Source organism: Hibiscus syriacus, unplaced genomic scaffold, assembly GCF_006381635.1.
Source record: "Hibiscus syriacus cultivar Baekdansim isolate YM2019G1 unplaced genomic scaffold, ASM638163v2 tig00112383_pilon, whole genome shotgun sequence".
NCBI classification, from domain to species: Eukaryota; Viridiplantae; Streptophyta; class Magnoliopsida; order Malvales; family Malvaceae; genus Hibiscus; species Hibiscus syriacus.
Genome location: NW_024063319.1, coordinates 3,751,044 through 3,764,345, shown reverse-complemented (window position 1 = coordinate 3,764,345; position 13,302 = coordinate 3,751,044). Strand labels below are relative to the sequence as shown.

The following is a 13,302-nucleotide window of genomic DNA, read 5'->3' as shown; positions in this document are numbered from 1 at the left end:
TAAAGATTTGGTCTCGATATTTTTAAATAATCGAATATTCTTTATCTTTCTAATGACTTGGTAATTTTAAATTAAATCTATTTTGTTGCTTTGAATGTTGCAAATTTGCATGTTTGTTGTTTAAAGGGATCATTAATCAAATTAAATTTGAACTTGCGAAATTCGTTGCAAAGAAATTAATTAATCAACTAGGTACCGATTTAGGGCGTTGTGGGGGTGCTAATCCTTCCCCACGCGTAACCGACTCACGAACTTGGATTTTGGTAACGTAGACCGTAAATTTGTCGTTTTAATTAAAATTAATTTTTATTTAAAATGACAATGTTTTTGGTGCCCAATCACACCCTAATCAAAGATTGGTGGCGACTCCTCGAACCTTATATTTTTATCGTAAAGGAATTTCCAATTTTTCAAAACGAGAGGTTTTCTAAAATCGCACTGTTTTTAATTAAAAATTCAATTGAAAAGATAGTAATTAAAAATGATGCGGTTTCCAAAATCTCGCCCTCGCCCCGTCCGGTACAAAAATCGTTTCGACAATCACTAACTTAGAGAAAAATATACCTTTATTAAGTTGATACTTGATAATTTGGGAGAGAAATCATTGAAAATTATATAGAAATAAAATTATGTTGAAAAGATTAGAGATGGGGACGGATGTCGTCGGAGATGGGGACGGATGTCGTCGGAGATGGGGACTGATGTCACCGGAGAGAGTGAGAGATGGAGATGGACTGAGTTGCGATTTAGAGGTTTAGGTTATGAGTTGTTGATGCTGTGTAGTTTATATACCCAAAACATTTGTGTTGCGAAATTAAAAGTTGAGTTACGAAATTAAAAGTTGAGTTGCGAAAACGAAATTCGTTTTGCGAAATTGAAACTAGCATTGCGAATTAGAAAATCTTTTTGCGAAAAAGAAAGTAGTGTTGCGAATTTAAAAATCGAGTTGCGAAAAAGAAATTCGTGTTGCGAAATTGTCAAATTCGAGTTGCGAATTAGACTTCTGTGTTGCGAATTCCAAATTATGTGTTGCAAATTCGGAAATTGTGTTGCAAAATTGACTTTCGTGTTGCAAATTCGAAATTGAGTTGCGAATTCGTTGGTTATTTTTGCAAATAAAAAAAAAATTGGTTAAATCGTATATTATAAGGCATTTTTGGTCACTCAAGTTATTTTTTCAAATTTTAATTAGGTATTGATAATTTAATGAGTTTAGTAATTGAGTCTTAATTCTTAATGAGTTTGAGCTTAAAATATGTATTTATATATATATATATATATATATATATATATAATATTTCATATTTAATAATTTCAATTAATTCGGTTAATTAATCGATTTCGAACCGAATTAACCTTTATCCGAATATGAAAAAAATATTAATCATTCCTCGACCGAACTAATTCGATAGCCGACCGAATTAATTCGATAGCCGACCAAACTAAATCAATTCGATCAGTTAATTCGATTAAAAACGAAAAATCAACACCTAGGGACTTGCGATTTGTTTAATAAACAAGGTACAAGAGGATGAGCAAAGACACATTTTTGTATTAGATTAAAGTCCAACTGTCATATTTATTTCACCAATTTTTTTTATTAATAATTTTATAACAAAGGTGACACTGTAGAAACACTTAGAATATACAATTATACGATATTATATCTCAACATACTGATTATATCATCTATATTATGGGATAAATTATATAAATGAACATTATTGTTTGAGTAAGTTTCTCTTTTTTTCATTGATGTTTCAAAAATAAAGATTTGGTCATTAATATTATTGATTTATAACAAATCCCTCACTCATCGTTAAACGCCGCGATATGCTGAAACTTTATTTATCTTTTTTCAAGTCAAATCAAGTTTATGAAATTATAAGTTGAATCAATTTTGTTTTTATAATCGAGTCAAAAAATTTAATTATTTTCGAGTTGAGTTGAGTCAAGTTTTACTTCGATACTTATGCTTAAGATATTGATCAGTGTTTTGAAAATCGGACCGGATCGGCCGGTTCAACTGGTTCAATCGGAAATTGCTGCCTGGTCCGGTTCATTCTACACCGGTTAAACCGCTACTAGTGAACCGGAAGGAACCGTTGAATCGACTGTAAACCGTTCAAACCGGACCGAACTGTGAACCGATTGAAAACCGATAGAACTGGCTCTAAAAAAAATTAAATCAAACGATTGCGTTTGTTAAACGAGCCGAGTCAAACTCGAGTATTGCTGAGCTCGACTCAAACTCGAAAACTTTAAAGTAAGCTCAACTCGACTAAAAAACTCACGAGCTAAAAATTATCAAGTTCAACTCGAACTCGAAATATAATATTGAAACTTGAACTCAAAAAGGCTCAAACTCAAAAAAAAAAATTAAAAGCTCGATTGAAGCCTGAAATTCGAGCACAATTGAAGCGAAAGAATAATTCGCTTTGTGCTCACCAAAAGGCTCCATGATTTTGAATGTCAAATTACCTCTATTATTTATAGAAGTCAGTTGGGAAGCTCTTCTATGTTTCTTAGTCATGTGAGATTATTTTGTTTTCATATTTTTACTCTTTAGACATTTGTAATGCTCTTCTATGTTTCTTAGCCATGTGAGATTTTTTAAAATTAAACCAAACGACATCGTTTGTTATGATTTTTTTAATCCCAAATTTATTTTTTGATTATAGTTATATAATTATATTTATTATTTAATATGTTTTACCTTAAATATTATGTTGTAATTGATTTAAATCATTTTGTTTCACTTGATTTTATGGTTTTTAACTTATATATATTATGACTTGTTTTGAATATGACTTGTGATATAAAAAACTATTTTTTATTAAATGTTTTTGGTATTTTTATTTAATTTTTTAAATAATTAATTAATTATGACATCGTCCGATTTTTCCGATCAATCTGTCCGATCGATCTGACCGATTCGACCAGTTGAACCAATGAACCGTAGCACGATCGGTTCGCTAACCAGTCCAGTTCGCTGATCGGTCCAGTTCTGAAAACCATGATTTTGATTGATCACATGATTATAAATATTTAGAGTCCATTTGATTATAAGTATTCTTTACAGGCCAGGTCATAATTCATAAATACAATAAAAACATAACCAAAACATGCTACCATGGTCATCAATAATAAGTAAAAGTTCATAAAATAGAATTTTAATGGGAAGAGATCTTAATACTAAGGGACTTAAGAATCCATGCCTTCCAATTCCCACTTCCCTTCCTAGACATTGGCCTACTCGTCCTTCCACCATTTCTCAAACGACCGACACTCTTGTTAAGACTAAAACTAGAGTCCCTTGATGATCAGGCCTCCGCGACTGCTTCTCTGACTGGAGACGAGAAGTGCAGATGACTTCGATCCCACCGGCCATGGAAGGAGGGTGAGCCGTTGAACAAGAGAAGGGATAAAATATCGTCTTTGTTTAGATTAAGATCCTTTAAAAATGTGTTGAACATGAACTAAAATTTATAAAAATAAGAAGCCTTAGGCTGACCTAACAAATATGATGAAAGACATAATATGAACCTCGAACAAATCCAAAGAATACAACCCACTGCTCACTGTTATAAGAGACCAACACCTCAACAATCTAGAATAACTCATCTCTAAAATTACCTTTCTGGCCAAATGTTTCTGTCAAATTTTCCGTCGTGCAACCCAAACACCTAAGACAAACAAAATTGGATACGCTGCGAGTGTTCCAACGGAGACAGAGAACCGGTTTTTTCAATATATTTTGATGTTGTCAAAACAGATATAAGTTCTACGAGAAAACAATGCTCATGAGCAAAACACCTATTATCACAGAGGTGGTGAAATAACCACTCCCATGGTATTGTTGTGGGCATGCGGAACTCGTATTGTTCAACGACGGAGCCAGTGATGTACCATTAAATAAAGTACCCTTTTTCCTGAAACTACAGTGAAAATTGAAGTCATATAATCAGATTGCTTCACGGCCATCATAACCTAGCTTGAAGAAAATTAATAACATTTAGAAGCATTAGTGCATACCTTCCAGGAAATCTACACGAACCATGACCTGCACTAATGGACAATGTTAACCGTCAGCTCGTCAATTCTCGTAACAAAATGAATATTATGATATCTGTGGTCTTATTTTATAAGAACCAATATCTCAGACACATACTTGGATCAGTTGTAGCGATGCTAGCCACCCCCTTCAAATCACATGTCCCAGGATACTTGGCCATCCTCTGGCAATATGTATTGAAAGCATAAGCTGAGTGGGAAACCACGTTATCAGTATCATAACACGGATGCCCCCGCAACAATGGTGAACAGTCAACTTCCCCTGGTCCACAAGCCCAATCAAGAGCTGCTTGTAACATCTTTGGATTAGCACCCCTCTTCGCAACACAAAATGTTTGTAGTGTCATTAGCGAAAACAGTACCTGCACCCGTTAAGTGCATGGTATAAACTGGTATTCCATTGGCATCGAATAGCCCCCAGTTCTTTTCCGGGTCTGATCCAGTTCTCAAATCTTCATTGTAAAGCTCATCGATGTATGTACTAACTGCAATCCTAGGGTGTTTAGGAGTCCCGGTCTTGTTAAGAACAAGCTTGATCAAGTTACTGTTGTATGTATTGGCATTGTCAACTATAGCATCGGGCTCAGATGAATCACCCTTAGAGGGCCAACCGGACTCCATTACTACAAGCGGAATATCGGTGAAGTTTAAATAAGACATTGCAAAATAAGCTGCATCGACAACAGCATCAAAAACATTAGTATAATGCAGGAGAGTGTTAGCATCAACAGCTTCTTTGTTAGGAGGAAGAGGACGGAAAAGGGCATAGTCCAATGGGATCTTGCCATTTGATTGCATGTAATCATAATACGGATACACATTGAGCATGAGGTACGATCCTGTAGACTGCAAAAATTTTAGTAGGGAACCATGACCAGATCCCATGATCGGTTAAAAAAGGCTTGAGAAAGTGGAAAAGAGTCCAGAATAATCGACAAAAAATGCGGAGTAGAGTTTGATTTGACTGTCGAGATTAGAAGAAACAAGAGCAGAATGGATGAACTTCAAGGCAGAAACTAGGATGGGACCAGCATTGGGGAGTGCATTTAGAACTTCCGATCCAACAGCTATTGCTGTGATGTTGGTGGCAGGGGCAAGGGAAACAATATTACGAGCCACCCAAATAGCTGCAGTGGCATTTGACTGACCGATACCGAGGAGTTGGTCATTGGGGACAGGGACAGTCACCCGGATGCCTGTGTTGGCAAGCGCGAGGAGAATGGCTCGGTCAGCATGATAAAGCCTGACATGTCTTATACCCTGAGCCTTGAGAATGGCAACCACTTCAGTAGGGCTGGGCATGTCCGAAATGTCCGTGCCGATGTTCACACCAATAAAGGAATCTGCAAAGAGAGATCCCACATACAAATATGAATCAAACAACCAAGTCACAGTATGAAAATCACGAACTCAATTAACCACAGAAAACTGCAGTTCAACCCTTCAATGATATAACCATTTACATGATTATCTTCAACAATGGATGTTAATTATCAGATAGTAAAGCACATGAATTCATAACTCAGCTGACGGTTGGATCTATATCCAAGATAATATATTAAAGTTTTCTTCTTTTGGGAGGAATATATTCAATTCAATCATCATAAGAAACATTTCAGAGAGGTGATCAGCTTCTACATACATAAAAATATAATGGACCAATTGCTCAAGAATGTCATCTTTCAACACTTAAGATGACAAGACTACCCTCCAATGTAAACAGTACACTCCCCACGATGCCAATACATTCAACATTTATAGCCCTTCCATAATAGTCATTTTGGTCCTACAGCATATTCTCTGGAAAAAAAATGCAGTTTCAGACGGGTAATGCAACGCCACATGAGCTGGAACGCATTTAGAGACTCCCATCAAAGATGGAAAGTTCAGAAGAGTTTCCAACAATGAGAAAGACTGTTCTCTTTCTCTGTAAAGTAACATTGTGATTTCAGTTTTTTTTTAAATCGAAGCTTCTCTTGACCATTCAATCAAATGGTTAGTAACCAGAAATTGCAGAGACAAGTTTACATAAAAACATATCGATGCCTATGAAGTAAGAAAGTACTAAACGAAGAGTACAGACAAATAGACAAAACCCATCACTGAAACAGCAATGAATTGGATATAAACAAAAAAGACAAAAATGGTTTATTAACAGAGATAATCAAAATCACCCACAAAAGCAATGAAGCTAAAGTCAAAGTTGAGTAAGTGGCTTCAACGAAACTCACCTTCATCACCAGAAACGGCAGATACAAGCAAGAGCAAAAGCAGCAGGAAAGCAACCATTTGAGGAAGTAAAAGCTTCGATCTTTGGAGAGTAATGCAAATCTATTGAGTCCAACCTCAAAAAGAACCCACAGACATAGGAGACACCCCAAAGGGAAAAAAGGAAACGGGAAAGGGAGCTCCTTTTGAAGTATAAATAATACGAAGTGGTGAACTCTTACTGTAACGAGAGGTGGGATTTAGGATATGTTTGTTTGCCATGAATTATGGAATTGGTTTTTTCCGAAATCTCGTGTTTGTTTCATGTAATTCATTTTTCGAAAAATATTTTTTTATGTTTGTTTTACGTAATTTATTTTCTAGAAAATATTTTTTAATGTTTGGTTGGAGGAAAACTGGTTAGTCAACGTAATTTATTTTCCTGATGAACAGACCTCCAACATTTAGTCCGTTTGCAATATGGTCTCTGATGTAACCAGTCATTTGACGTTGTTACAATGTCGTTATTACGTTTTCAATATGGTCATTGAACTTTTCAGACGGTTGCATTTAGGTCCCCCGACTTTTAAAACTTGCATCACATTCCTCAATTTCATTCTAAACCCCAAATTTCTTTTTGATCTCGAATTTCCTTTTTTGCTTCTCTCTTCTCATTTCCAGCGTAATTTTTCAGTCGGGGATGCATGGGTAATTCTAATATATCTTAGAATTATGTGGATGTGTTGACTTGAATGAGGGTCCATTGAGAGAAGACTCGAACAAGGGACTATCGGGACTATCAACGATTGAAGATGTAATGTTACATACATGTCATCTCAGGTGAATCATAGATGTTCGATGAAATGCTTGTGAGAAAAAAATAGGGTTAGAAATGCAGAGTTGACAAATACTACTAAGATGAACTAAGTATTATTGTTGAAAGTCACCAACAAAGCTGGAATTATTTTGTATAAATGGCATATAATAATTTCTTCAATTAATCCTTGTGGTTAAAGATTTTCCAATAGATGATCAAATATAATGAAATCCCAAACAGCGCATTCACCTCTCAATCTCTTTCGCTCACATGCACTCTCGTTTGATTTTTGTTCTTCAATTTTTCGCCATATAAAATTGTAAACTCAAGCAGTGCTCTGTCTTTCATCTTTTTATTTCCAAAGAAAAAATGGAAGAAGAATTGCTGGAACACGACACCGATTGCATTTATTTCTTAGTCTCTCCTCTCACTTGCAAGAAGGTATTTATTTTCTCTTTTGGGCTATCTAGAAGTAAGGTTTTCATCTTTCACACTTTCCCATTTTAAGCTCGTATTGTGTTTTTTTGTTGAAATTTTTATGTTTCTGAAACTGCATGTCAATGATCTGGATATTCAGTGTTAGTTTTGAACCAAAACCACCTAATTTTCTTTCTTTCTTCTTAATCAAAATTTTTAGTACTCCTTATGAAAGATATTCAATCCATCAGAATAGAAGTGAAAGAGGATCCTAGGCTAAAATTTTTTTATCTTCTTGTTGGTTTTTCTTTAAATCAGGGAATTAGTTATGAGTATCGACATAGTGAAATCGCCATGCTCAATCCAAGAGACTGCTGGTACTAGTTTACTGGGAATTGTATTGATTTGACCTATGGTTTTCGGCATCCTGTGAGCTCGTATTCTTTTTAATAAGTTCATGTTGATTATGGGACTGATATATCGTGAACGAATTGGATTTTTTACATGTTTTGGAAATTTTACAGTTGAATTGTATCAAATTATAGCTTTAGAAGACAATTATGCATACACGCAACTCGAAAGGCATCATGACAGGGTATTATATTTGGAGCAGCTACTTGACCCTGTCATGATGCCTTTCGAGTTACGAAAGAGACTAAGAGGTGAATGCACTATTTGGGATTTCATTATATTTGATCATCTATTGGAAAATCTTTAACCACAAGGATTAAACGAAGAAATTATTATATGCCATTTATATAAAATAATTTCAGCTTTGTTGGTGACTTTCAACAATGATATTTAGTTCATCTTAGTAGTATTTGTCAACTCTGTATTTCTAACCCATTTTTTTCTCACAAGCATTTCATCGAACATCTATGTTTCACCTGAGATGACCTGTATCTAACATTACACCTTGAATCGTTGATGGTCCCGATAGTCCCTTGGTCGAGTCTTCTCTCAATGGACCCTTATTCAAGTTAACACCTCCACATAATTCAAAGTTAGATTAGAATTTCCCATGCATCCCCGACTGAAAAGTTACGCTGGAAATAAGAAGAGAGAAGTGAAAAAGAAAAATTGAGATCGAAAATGAATTTGGGGTTTATAATAAAATTGATGAATGTGTTGCAAGTTTTAAAAGTTGGGGAATCTAAATGCAAGCTTCTGAAAAGTTCAGTGATCATATTGCAAACATACTAACGGCAGTGTAACGGCGTCAAACGGTCGGTTACGTCGGTGACCATATTGTAAACGGACTAAATGTTGGAGGACTGTATTGCAAGTTTTAAAAGTTGAGGGACCTAAATGATAGCTTTAGAAAAGTTCAATGACCATTACTATACTTTACCCATAATTTTATTAGTTTAAAGAGGTATTAATTTATTGATAAATTAATAATTTATTAATCTAAAGAGATTTTTTCTTATTCATCAAACTTATATTATTCTTCATGAAAAAATATATACATTATATTGATTAATTAAATGATGTCTATGTACAATATGACTATAATATAAACCCCTAAAAAATAAAATTTATTGTAGTACATAGTACTAATTAAAACTTAATATTCAACCAGAGACAATAGTGTTGAAACGATTTTTTTTCTTAAAAGTGAGATTTTAAAAACCAACACCATTTTTAATTATATATTTATGATTGATTTTTAATTAAAAAGTAAATGATTAAAAACCTCTTGTTTCGAAAAATTTGGAATTCCTTTTAAAAATAAAACATATGGTTCGAAGAGTCGCCATCAATCCTGGATTAGGGTATGATTGGTCACCCAAAAAATGTATTGCTATTTTAAATAAAATAATAATTTTAATTAAAACAACAAATTTAGTCTGTGTTACCAGAAAAATGAGTTCGGGAGTCGATTATGTGTGGGGAAGTATTAGCACCCCCACAACGCCCTAAATCGGTACCTAGTCGATTAATTAATGTCTTTGCAATGAAATTTACAAATTCAAACTTAATTTGATTTTTGATCTCATAGAACAAAGACGTTAATTTAATAATATTCAAAATCACCAAAATAAATTAAATTAAAATTACCGAGTCATTTTAGAAAGATAAAGAATGTTCGATTATTTAAAAATATCGAGACCAGATCTTAGATGAGTTGTAACAATCTTTTCTCGAAAAATTTAAATAACCAAACATTTTCTTTTCTTTCATTCCTAAATTTTAAGGTGACGAATCAATTTTTTAGGTTTAACTTCCGAGATACACCTTTAATTTAAAATCGTCAAAATGACCCTCTAATGAGTTAAGACATGCCACTCAAGACAATTTTAAATTAAAAGGGTATTACCCTTAGTCCGATTATGTATTTAGGCCAAGTTATGCACATGAGGATAACATACAAAATTATACAAAAAGGATGTCATGCAAAAATTAATTAAATAAATATTAGAATTAAAAATATCATGCAATGTGCCATTCTAATACAAAAATCATATACATACATTTTTTAATTAAAAATTATAAACCATGAATATTAACATATAATGTACACACTTGACTTAAATATTAAAAAAACATGACATGCTAAACTATATATTTTAAAAAGTATGTATATACATATTAAAATAGTGACTAAATTTAAATGAACATAAAATTAAACATACAAATCGAAAATTAAACCAAGGACTTAAATAAAGAACACGCATAAAAATAAGGGACTTAAACCTAAATAACTCAAAAAAAAAATTAAAACCTAAATCTCAAAAATAACAAAATTAGGACAAACAAAAGGCTAAATTTGAAAACAATACTGAAAGTGACAAAGGTGCAAAAAACGTTAAACTATAAGGACTAAAGACCAAATTTACCCTAAAGTCTCAGTGGCTAAAAGTTAATTAACCCAAACTATTACAGTGACTAAATCCTAATTTAACCAAAAAACTTTACTATATAACTTAAGGAAAAAAACCTAAGTAATTTGCTAAAACTAAAGAACACAACTGCTCAAGCCCCTCTCCACTCTCATCGTCTTCTTTCTAAACCCACACAGCTGAGACCCATAACCAAAAAAACACCTCCACTCCTTTCACCTTAGACCCCAACAAACGAGACTTCTGAACCTAAACCGAACCCTTACCACGACCACCTAACCCCTACATGCACGACCAAAGGGCCACCGGTGGACCATTCTACACCTACAAAGGGACCGACTGTCAGGTAAAACACTCAACTCTTCCTTTTATTTTGTACTCCAAAAGAAAATCCACAGTTTGCTAATAACTTTGAAAAATCTTTGAAAGTTTAAAATTATTTTTTAGTATTCTGATTTTTAATCTCTCAAGCCCACACTTACGCTCTTGATCGACGCTACTGTGCCATGAAACTACGACCAGACGAGCCACGCCTGAAACAAATTCCAATCTAGACCCCAAGCATAACAGGTAAATCGAGACTAACTTAATATTTCTACTTGATTCGAATAAAAAGCGATAAGCATGCACACTTAGTATTTCTAAAGTATAAAGAAGATAATCTGCTTGTATTGCTTATATTGCTTTTCGGAAGAGAAAGCTGAATCCTTTGTTACACCGATTGATCTTTGAATATGTGGCAAAGAAATATCTCACACACTGTTTTTTAAGTTCCTTCTCTATTGTGTAAAAAAACAAATAAAATGGTCTCTCGTCTTTCTCGTAATGGTGATGAATTACTGATATCTCTCTAGTTCTTTTTTCGTTTCTGTCTGTGGTCTATGGTTCTTCTCGTTCCCTCGGTTGATTCCCTTTTTTCGTATGTTGTGTGTGTTCCCTCAATTAAAACCGATTCTTACAGTTTCCTGAGTGCTCCATATCCCTCCCACGATCAAACACTACTTGTCCCCTCTTTTCTGCTTTCTAACCGTTCTTGTTTTGCAGGACTTCACGTTGACTGGAGGCTGGAATTAACACTACTGTTTTGTGCTGATTTGGGCTCCCAATGGTCCAAATTTTTCTCGTGTACTAGATACGAAGCCTTCGAACAAAAACGATCATCTATAAATAGCACATTTTTTTCGACTTTATGGTCCCATGTGGTATTCTAATTGGCTGACTTTGTATAGTATCGAATTAGGGTGTTACAAAACTACTTTGAATTTATAAAAAAATTCCCTAATTAGTATTTTATTTAAATTCCAAGGGTTAAAGTAAAAATTAAACCCTTTTACTAACGTGCTACATCATCAAACTAACATAAGTTAACGTCTCAATGACCGCATCTTAATTAAAACGAAAGGAAAGTTACAATTTATTATATTTTTTTTGAATTCATTGACTATATATTTATAAAACTCAAACGAAAGTGGTCATATGTGTAGTTTACCCTTTTTATAATATAAGATAAAGTTGTTAATAACTGATATTAATTTTGACAACGTTATCGATAGTTATTGATATATTTTTAATTTTTAGATCAAAAAAAAAACTTTAAAGTATAACAATCACATAAAATATGAATAATTTATGTTTTGAGATATCTTAAAGGGATATGATTGTATACTAACAATCGTATAATATAGGGGTGATTGGTTATTCTGATTTAATTATGTTTATTCATATAAATTAACATCATATTATATATTTATGTTTAATGTCGGGTCTGAATAATTTAGCCCCCGAAGTTACTCAATTGCATCATTCTATACCTTACCCCTAACTTAAAACCTTAAACCTTACCCCATTACCTCTAAACCTTAAGCACTAACTTAGGATTTATAATTAAGGGTTTTAGTTAGGGGAAAGGTATAACATGATGCAATTAAATAACTTTGAGGGCTAAATTAATGCGAAAATATGATAGGAACAAAAATATAAATTTGATATATTACATGGGCAAAAGTGACCCTTAAGCCTAAAAATTTCATTAAAGTTTGGAGTTGGAGTAAACAATACTTTTATTCATAAAAAAAATTTATGTTTAAACGTTGAAACATGATATGTTGAGATATATAGAAGCTCTATTCAAATTCCAAAAGAAGAATATTGTCATAATTTGTGTATTATGTTTCAACTTTAAGTATTTATGGACAATATAAACCAAGTAGGAGAATTTGTAATTGTTTTTAGGTTTGTGGGCTATTATTACATTTCCATTCTAATGTTCGACCACTTTTTTATTTCATTTACACGAGCATTTTCAATAAGATGGTGATACGTATAATTCTTGATAAAAGAATCACTACAATCATATCAAGATGCATTAAACACAAAAACGAATATTTTGATCCATTTTTCTTAGAAAAAAGAAAGAGTATTTTGACCCAATCTCTTTGCCTGCCTCTGAATTTAGTTGATTTTATATTTACCCAAGAAAAATAAATCAATGACGAACAATACGGGGAGGTTAAATCGTAATGAAAGCATATAGCATATATGTAATATTTGACCCAATCTCTTTGTCCGCTTTGAATTTAGTTGATTCTATATTTTGACCTTTCATTCATCGGGTATCCACTTCATCAATGCTTGCAATAATGCTTAAAGTTAAGATATTTAAGATCATTTAATTATAAGTTATCATACTTATATCTTAATTATAAAATTATAATAGGTAGAGATAAACACATTTTTTTATATATGGAGTGTAAATCTTTTATATAAAAAAATTAAATATGTGAAATAATAAAATTCTTGAGAGTGTAAAGTTAGATTATCGATATAAAATATAAAAAATATTTAAATTATATGAGAATTTGAATTTTTTAAGAGTATGACTGTTCACACTATCTCTTAATCTATCCTTGATAGATACTAGACCTGACAAACCTGGCTCAAACC

General features: G+C 33.0%; 1 pseudogene; it reads right to left on the bottom strand.

Annotated features, from left to right (window-relative positions):
* Nucleotides 1-3,784: 3,784 nt before the first annotated feature.
* LOC120178981 lies at nucleotides 3,785-6,404 on the bottom strand (annotated as a pseudogene).
* Nucleotides 6,405-13,302: the final 6,898 nt, after the last annotated feature.